Here is a 7,713-nt window from a genome sequence, read left to right on the forward strand (position 1 = left end):
CGTGCGGAGCCGCCACTCACCGTCCCGCCTCAGCGCTCCTCGGACCTGCCCCGCCCCGGCCGCCGGCTGCCCCCGCGCCCCCCCGCTTCGAGCCCCCCAGCAGCGCCGGGGCGGGAGTCCCACTGGTGCCGCCCACGGGGACTGAGCCGCGCAACCCCCCCGGGGCTGGGGCCGCCCCTGGCCGCGAGCGGGATTCGAATCCCAACGGGCGGGGCGGGGCGGCGAAGCCTCGGGGTGAGGGAAGCGGGGCATTACCCCTTGCGCCGAGTCTCTGTCCCGCGCTCTCTCCACCAATCAGGGAGCGGGGAGGGGTGCGGCGAAGTGACGGGATAGGGCCCCTCCTCCACTAGAGGCCGCCTGCGAGAGGGAGAACTACACTACCCAGCGTGCACTGGGAGGGGGTGCGTTGTCTGAGCAACCAGGTCGTCCCTTCCGCTCTGAGAAGAGCCAGGAACTACAACTCCCAGCCTGCCTCGGGCGCCCCGTCCTCTCGAGCCCAGGGAAGGGCAGGTCCCTGGGTCAACCTGACACCTCTCCCCCCCCACCCCCGTGCAGTGTATTAACCTGCCCCGCGTAGGAACGTGCCGCGCTGCTTCGCCCCCTGCACAAAGCAGCGGAGCGGGGCGGGGGGAGGGGCGAGGAGCGGGGCGGCCGAAGCTCCCGCCGCCCTCCAAACCTGGCGGGGGGGGGGGGCAGGTCTGTGCGGGGCAGGTGAGTGCCGGGTCTGTCTCCGTCCGGTGACTTTACACATGTGTCTGCACCGCGGGGATAGTCCCAGCGCCCCTTGTTTGCTGGGGCTTTAACCCCCCGCCCCCGGGGGTGAGCTGGTGTCTGTGCGTGTCTGAGGAGCCTTGTACCCGGCTACTGGTCAGCGCCCCTCACTCCCGCTGTCCCTCCCCAGCCATCCCCCCCTTCCTCCTCCCTCGGGTGAGCCCGGCTTTGAACACCCCCTGCAGTAACAGTGTCACCCACAGACAAAGCTGCCACTGAACTGAATTAACCCTCCTCATCCCCGAGCCCCCCCTCGCTCCGCCCGTTCCCCCAAAGCCCTGCCCCTGAGGTCCTGCCCTCACGCTGCCCCTGCCCCCGAGGTCCCTGCCTCACATCATCTGTCCCTTCCTCCAATGCCCCACCCTCACTCTGCCCCTTCCCCCGAATCCCCACTCCCGCACTGCCCCTCCCCAATACACCCCTCCTCTGCCCTCACATTGCCCCTTCCCCCAAGTTCCCGCCCCTGCACCACCCAGTGACCCAGGAGCAGGCCAGACCCGGGACGGGGGAGGCATAAACATGCTTTGCTCTGCCACAGACTTCCGAGTGTCCTTGGGCACATAACTCAGCCTCTCTGGGCCTCAGTTCTCCCGTGCGGGAAATGGGGCTGGTGGTGCTTCCCGCCTTCGCACGAGCCTGGGAGGAGAACTACCCTACAAATTAGGAAGATGCTGGGATCCTGGAGTCATGGGGGAGGGTTCAGGGGGAGCATATTAGCACTATCATTTGGTATATGGAGTCTGTTTGGAAACAAAATATTTCCCTGAAGTCATTCCAAACCCTGTATTCAGCCATAACCTTGGGAAATACGTAATGGAGCAGTGTGGTTTTTCCCTGTGTAGCCAGCAACGACCTGGCACCACCCCCAGCTCTGCCCCCTTCCTGCCACTGCGACCCCATCTCACCTCCTGACCCTGGCTGGGCACCCCGCAGCCCCTCGTAGCAGGGGGCTGTGTAGGGGGGTCTCCTTGCAGCCCTCAGTGGGTGTCTGGTGGGTGCTGTCACCTCTGCCAGAGACCCCCAAGAAACTCACTAGCTTCCTCCTCATGTGGGGAAGGGCTCCTACTTTCTGACGTGGGAGGGAGATTCCGTGATGTCACAGCCCGTGGGAGGAGGGGTTCTAATCACAAGTCTGGAGTGGCAGGGCAACCCCCTCCCCCAGTCAGATTCTGCTAGGGGGCTGGGCTGGGATCTCTAGGGAGGGAGACACAGGAAAAAACAGTTGCCACTATGGAACCCAGGAGTCCTGGCTCCCAGTCCCCCGCTCTCACCTCTAGACCCCACTCAGCTCCCAGAGCTAGGGATAGAACACAACCCCCACCCTGCTCTGACCATTAGACCCCACTCCCCTTTTAGGCTCACTGCCTCGTCTATGCACCCAGCCCACCTGTCCATCCCTTTGCTGCAGGTTTCTGGGGTCACCCCTGCTCTGCACTCCCCCAGTGCAGCCCAAGACCTTTCCTCCCCCCAGCCACATTTCCTCTCCCCCCTCGTGCTGGATCATCTGCTTGGCCCCCCACCGCCTCTTGAGGTGTGCTGTGCGGCGTGACTGGGGATTGTGCAATGGCTCAGCACCAGGCAATGCAGAATGTAAACCACAGATGCTGCCCTGCCCGACCCCACCGGAGCTGCCGTCCAGGGGCATCGGAGCCCAGTGCCCTGCACCTGTGCCCTCCTGCCCCACGAGGGGCGAACTACAGTCCCCACCACATTCCGCAGAGGGGAGAAGGGTCAAGCCAACCAGCCCATTTAGGATGGGGGAAATCAACACCCTTTTTTCTGCACAGCCACTGACCATCAGCAGGATTCCTCCTCCTCCTCCTCCCTCCTGTGCTTCAGTGCGACTAAATCTCTGCACTTAGACAGCCGGTCCATCCGCTGCACCCCAGTCCCCCTTACCTAAGCCTCCCTGCCAAAGTCCTGCACCTGACCCCATAGAATTAAGTCTCATATGTCTTTGGGATCTCAACTTCTTGTGCCCAGAGAGTCTCAGCCCCCTCAGTAGATGATCTTAGTCTGAGAAACATAGTGTCTGTCTTCTCCAAAGTAGTACTTGGAGAGAGTTTTCTTATGTGACCATGTGGCCTAATGGATAAAGTATCTGACTTTGGATCAGGTGATTGAGGGGTCAAGTCCCTTTGTGGTTGTGCTTGTGCAGTTTTACCTTCATGCTGAAAGTCCTGCTCCCTTCAGGGTTGGAACCTCTTCTTGGCCACTCAGGCCAATGCTCTGGCTTAAGCAAGAGCCCCGGGAAGGAGTTGGGGGGTGGGTGTCACAAAGGCTGGGGCATGAGCCCCAGGTGCTTCCAGTCTCGCCTTTGCCATTCCTGACTTGCCAAAGAAAATGGGCATCTGCCCAGGCTAGCATGTAGAGCAGTTTCCCTCTTCCAAATGTGCATCTGTCCCTGTGCTTGAGGGGGTTTGCTAAATAGCACCGTGGGAGCTTGGGTGTTTCTCTGCTTCTCACCAGCTGGGGAAAAGCCTCTTCGGATAAAATCTCCTGCCCCACTGCAAAAGTGAGCACGGAGAGTGGGAACGGTTAGAGGCCCCACTGGGGGGGCTGGCCCTGCTTTCCTACTGTCTTCTGATGTTGGCCACAGACCATCAGCAGCCGCTGCGCATGCTGATCTGTGGGTGGCCTTCAGTGGGTGTTTGGCATGGCAGGGAGCAGGCTGGCCAGGGGTCTTTGTCGCTGTCTGCTGGCCATGCATAGGCATGATCCTCCCCTCCTCTGAACAACCAGAGTTAGTCTGTGCTTGAAAAGAGAGACACAGGAGACTCAAGACAAGAGGGTGAGAAAGATCGAGAAAGGACCTATGAAGACAGCCCACACAATAGGGACACTGCCTGGTGAAGGGATGTGGAGGCACCAAATTGCCCCATTTTTCCTGGTGCCCTATGCAGCTCCGTACTGCTCCAGCGGCCAGCCCGATCCCCCGGCTGGCTGAGCTGGCCAGGAAAGCTGCCCCTGCTCCGCCTCTTCCCCAAAGCCCCTACCCTGCCTCTTCCCACCCCTGCTCCATCCCATCTCCCCCCCTCCCTCCACTCCGCCCCTTCCCCTGAGCTACATCCCGGTGGACTGCAGGAGGGATCAGGTGCACCCTGCACTCACCGGGCAGTGGGAAGTGGAACGACCTGGCCCCAGCCCTCTCTGCTCCACCAGCTCCCAGCTGCACCGCTGGTGATTGTTGGGGGGTGTTCCCCCCCCTCCCCCCCAAGTTCCAAGGCTGGGAGCAGAGTGCAGCGGGCTGGGGCCGGATCACTCCACTTCCCGCCGCCCTGTGAGTGTGGGGTCGGGCCTGCCCTGCAATTCCCGGGCGGCGGGAAGTGGAGTGACCTGGCCCCAGCCTGCTCCACTCTGTCAGCTCGGGCTGGGGGACGGGGGTGCTAACGGGGGGGATGGGACTAGGGAACGGAGAACAGGGACACAGGCAAGGCTCTGTGGTGTCAGAGCTGGGAAGTGGGACGTGGGGTGAACACTCTGCAGTGTCAGAGTTCATAGACTCATACACTTTAAGGACAGAAGGGACCATTATAATCATCTAGTCTGACCTCCTATACAACGCAGGCCACAGACTGTCACCCACCCACTCCTGTAACAAACCCCTGACCTATGTCTGAACTATTGAAGTCCTCAACTCGACGTTTAAAGACTTCAGGGTGCAGAAAATCCTCGAGCAAGTGACCCGTGCCCCACGCTGCAGAGGAAGGCGAAAACCCCCCAGGGTCTCTGCCAATCTGCCCTGGAGGAAAATTCCTTCCTGACCCCAAATGTGGTGATCAGCTAAACCCTGAGCATGTGGGCAAGACTCACCAGCCAGCACCCAGGGAAGAATTGTCTGTAGGGATGTGGGGTAAACGCTCTGCAGTGTCAGAGCTGGGAAGGGAACAATGTGGAACAGACTCTATCAGTGTCTAGAGATAAGCCTGACTGGCGTGAAGGGCTTCGGAATCTGCTTGCTTGGAAATTAACCCCAGTAAACTTCACTTTGTCTGTGCTTCCGACTTCTGGTCTTTTGCTGCCTGCAAGCAAAACCAGGGAAGTGGGCAGGGGAAGGGAACCAGGGAAGTGGGCAGGGGAAGGGAAAGCCCTCTAGCAATGGCACCTTCTCCTCTAGGTGGAAAAGAGGAGACTAAGGGGGGATATGATAGAGGTCTATAAAATCATGAGTGATGTTGAGAAAGTGGATAAGGAAATGTTATTTAATCCTTCACATAACACAAGAACTAGCAGTCACCCAATGAAATTAATAGGCAGCAGGTTTTAAAAAACCAAAAGGAAGTACTTTTTCACACAACATAAAGTCAACCCAGGGAACTCTTTGCCAGGGGATGATGTGAAGACCAAAACTATAACAGGATTAAAAAAAGAACTAGATAAATTCCTGGAGAATAGGTCCATCAGTGGCTATTAGCCAGGATGGGGAGGGATGCAACACCATGCTCTGAGTGTCCCTAGCCTGTTTGCCAGAAGCTGGGAATGGGCAACAGGGGATGGTCGCTTGATGAGTACTTGTTCTGTTCATTCCCTCTGAAGCACCTGGCCTTGACCACTGTTGTAAGGCAGGGTACTGGACTACATGGACCATTGGTCTGACCCAGTATGACCATTCTTATGTAAAAATTAATTATAATAATAAAAATGTTTAGTACAGAAACTCCCCAACATAATGACCTCTCAAGATTGCAACAATGTGAGATAACAACCTTGGCAAATAATACATTTAAAAAATCTTGGCCTACTAGGAAACGTATTTATATATGTAACTTTAGCGCCCTCGTGGCCAAGATGGAGTCTGCTCTGTGGGCAGCTCTGGCCAAGAGACAGCGCGCGCAGGAACGCAGCAGGAGAAATCCCTTCCACCCCAGGGGCACCTGTTCCAAACCCCCCAGAGTGAACACACACACCCACAGGAAAAGTACAATGGATATAACAAAGGAAGATATTTATTTACAGAGGGCTGAGAGGAGAAAAACAACAAGGGGAAATATAGAGGGAGCAGTAAAACAGGGCTGCATTCAAACCAAAACCCCACGGGCCCAGTGGTAGCACAGTCTGGAAGGGCAGACACTGAGCAATGCGTCTGCACACACAGTCCAGGAGGCCTGAGCAAAGTTCCAGTCTGGTGGTGAGTTTTGGGTGCTCCTGGTCTTTTTTGGCGCCAGTGAAATCTCCCCAGCAAATCCCTCTGGTGCCTCTTCTGCCGCTCTGTGCAAAGCCCCACAGAGCGACCACCTCCCCACTTAACTAGCTACAACCTCCCTCCTTGTTCCCAATGCAGAGTTACAAGCCCCAGTACTTACAGCCCCACGCAGCTCTGGGCAGCCGTGACACTGGGTCCAGCTCTGGCCTGTCCTTCTCGGGCGATTCCTCTGTGGCACAGTGCTCCTCCTGGCTCCTGTCCTGGGCTGTCTCCGATCGGGCCTGTCCTCCTCAGGCAGGTTCTCTCTCTGCTTCCTTCTCCAGGGCCAGCCATGCTCCTTCTCCCTGGAGCTCCAGCCTTGCCCCCTGGAGTTTCCATCCTTTTTTTTTACTCTCCCCCTCCCCCCGGGAAAAAGATTTAAAGGGGCCATGCTCTCTAAACCCCAAAGGGGTTACATATAAGTTTCCATTCCCAGTCACAAATCAACATTCAGGAGCAAAGTCACTAAAATATAGTCCAAAAAACAAATGTTTATTTAACATGCCCCTCACTTGTCCCTCCACCACACTCCACTCACTGGTGTTGTCCTTGGTCAGTGGAGAGTAGACTCAGAGTTCAGAGGTGCTTTCACGTGAGTACACCTTCCAGGTGGGGGACAAGAAGGCACCTTACTTGTTCCTCCAGCTGCCCACTGTTCGCTCTGGCCACAGCTGTTCCTTGTGCCACCGTTCACACAACTGCTCTGTTGCCAATGGCCCTGCCCACCTTCTGCTGCCACCTGCCACTGTGACCTCTGCGAGTTGGTCTCTTAAGGTTCCATCAGCTCTCTGTGGTTTCAGCTGAGCTCTCAGTGGGGGAACCTCGCTGCTAGTGCAGTCTGGGCTGTTTCTTACACAAAAACACTGTACCCACAGGAACACTGTCCCCACAACAGGACTAAGCACTTAGACCTGATTGTCAGTGATTTCAGCTGCAGTGGTCACTTAACAGAACAAAAGACTATCTACTGGAGCCTAATCAGCTCTGTCTTTAAACAGTGATGGACAGATCCCCACCCTCTCTCTTGATGCCTTCAAATCATCACAGGCTAAGTACAGTTCTACTGCCCTTTACTCATACAATAAGAACAACATTTCATCCCTCTTCCCCCCACATTCAAGTGGTTTGTAACCCAACACCAGCCAAATCTATCACTTGGACAACACAACTCAGGGCTTGGCTACACTTACGGTTTGCAGCGCTGGTAGTTTGCAGCGCTGGTCATCCAGCTGTGTAGGAGCAGCGATGGTGTGTGGCCACACTCACAGCTACCAGCGCTGGTGTGTGGCCACATTTGCAGCATTTCCAGCGCTGTTGGGTGTGATGCATTATGGGCAGCTATCCCAGCATTCAAGTGGCCGCAACGTGCTTTTCAAAAGAGGGGGGTGGAGTGGGGTCTAGTGTGACAGGGAGCGGGGGGAGAGAGAGAGTGGATTTTTGGAGCCAACACTGTGTGTTAGCTTCCTGACTTGAAAAATCAGAACATTTTTCCGACCCCTTAGTCTTAACTCTTAATTGCAAACAGCCTGCAGGCAACAGGACTCCCCACTGTTTCCCTGCCTGCCTCTATTTGATTGTTTACAGCCAGGTACAGATGATCACAGCAAACAGGAGCTTTGTTTGTTTTTTAGATAGCAGCAGCAGCAACGGAGGAGCTCCACAGAGCTCGTTCACAACAGGGAGGAGGATCTCATTTGATTGTTCACAGATTGATCACAGCAAACAGGAGCTGATAAACAGCTCCGGTAGAAACGGAGCTC

The sequence above is a fragment of the Mauremys mutica genome, chromosome 24 (genome assembly GCF_020497125.1).
Source record: "Mauremys mutica isolate MM-2020 ecotype Southern chromosome 24, ASM2049712v1, whole genome shotgun sequence".
NCBI lineage: Eukaryota > Metazoa > Chordata > Testudines > Geoemydidae > Mauremys > Mauremys mutica.